Source organism: Prunus mume, linkage group LG2 (assembly GCF_029339155.1).
Source record: "Prunus mume cultivar Tortuosa linkage group LG2, ASM2933915v1, whole genome shotgun sequence".
Taxonomy (NCBI): Eukaryota; Viridiplantae; Streptophyta; class Magnoliopsida; order Rosales; family Rosaceae; genus Prunus; species Prunus mume.
Window position 1 is genome coordinate 39,714,877 of NC_142699.1, and position 1,698 is coordinate 39,716,574.

Consider the following 1,698-nt stretch of genomic DNA (forward strand, 5'->3'; position numbering starts at 1 on the left):
TTCTCATAGAGATTTTAAGGACGGCTTGAGCCATATGAATGAAGTGCCTTTCTTCCATAGGGATCCGGCATTTCATTTTGAGTTTTCTGAACCTGGTTATGAAGTCTTGAGCAGGTTCATCTTCACTTTTCTTGAGGGCAGCAAGATCACCGATGGTGACTTCATTTGGATCCTCAAATAGTAGTCATGAAAAACATTTTCCATCTGCTACCTAAGTTTGAACAGAATTGGCTAGTAGACTGGTATACTAGGTGAAAGCTTGTCCTGAGAGAGAATTCCCAAAAAGCCTTAGCTTTAATGTAGGGTTATTCTTTATGGCTATACATCGACAAAACCGCCTATATGCTCGATCGACGAAGCATGGGATCTTCTTTGTTGAACAAGGTGAAGTTTGGCACCTTGAAACCCGTGGATAGAGGTATTCGATCAATATAAGCCGGATATGGCTTTTATAAATGGGCCTCTCTCTCTCGCTTCAGCTCCATCATCTTTCTAATCATTCTCAGAGTGCCCCTATGTCATTTAAAGCGCTGACATGGGTGCAGATTTTGTCCCTCGTTCTAGCCGGATCTTGTCAATCCCTTTACTCCATCCTGTATGGGCAGAGCTTCCTCCTGTGCCCTTCCTCTTCTTCAAAGTCCGAATGATCCCTTCAATTTGCCCCCGGTCTGTTCCTATCATTGTTGCCAAAGGGGTTGATTCCCCATCCGCCTCTTTGCCTCTTGCTAATGGAGGGAATGGATTAGGATCCATCCTTCGGGTCTCAGATGGTAACACATTGGTGCCTCGTAGAAGTGCTAGGGCTGATCACGTGGGGCCACAGGTCTGTGGAATAGGCTGAGGTTCTAGCTGATTTTGTTGGGCCTGAATTGGTGCAGGTCCTTATGGCATAATTGGACCTTCATGTTCTCGGACAGGAAGGGCTCCTCCCCTCTGCCTAGCTTGGATCTCTCCATGCCCTTGTACTCCAGCTATCTGTGCTATGAGAGGATTCTCTTGGTATGGCCATGCCAACCCCAACAAAGGGCCATAAAGGAGGTCTAGCTACTAGACTACAACATCTAGATTTGGAATTCTAGCCATGGCAGCCTCACGGTCCTTCCTGAACTGTCTGTTGACTTGCCATTGCATCATGGCTGTCATGTTATTTAGAGTATCCTGGCTCGCTTGTGCCAGAGCATCTTGTCGGAATACAGCTTCTTGTATCCGATTCAACCTCCGAGCCAACTCGAACGCTCGCCCCGATGTCGCCATAAGTCGAGTGCCCGACATCACTCTCTTCCGACTCCAATCCTTCTGAGAACTACCTAATTTCTTTCCAATGCGTAGAGTGGGTTCTTGCTAGAACTTCCAATATTCATATACTTTAGAGAATTTTTTTTTTTTTAGGAGTATGTATACTGAGAAGTCCCACTGGGCGTGCCAAATTGTTCACCCGTTTAATATTGTTCCTGTCATAGAATGGCAAAATTCCCCATTGCCTTGAAAACCATTGACTGGTCAACAATCAACTTTCTTTAGTGTGCAAGCGTGTCACCTGCTAGCAATAACAATTCTAGCAGACTTCTTAAAATATATATAACTTGCGCCCCAAGTTACTAATTTCTAATTAAGCGATTGTGAATTTGGGTGAGGAATATGCCTCAGCCTGGTGAGGACTTCACAATTTATCTCAAGAAACATTGGTAACTCGCTGAA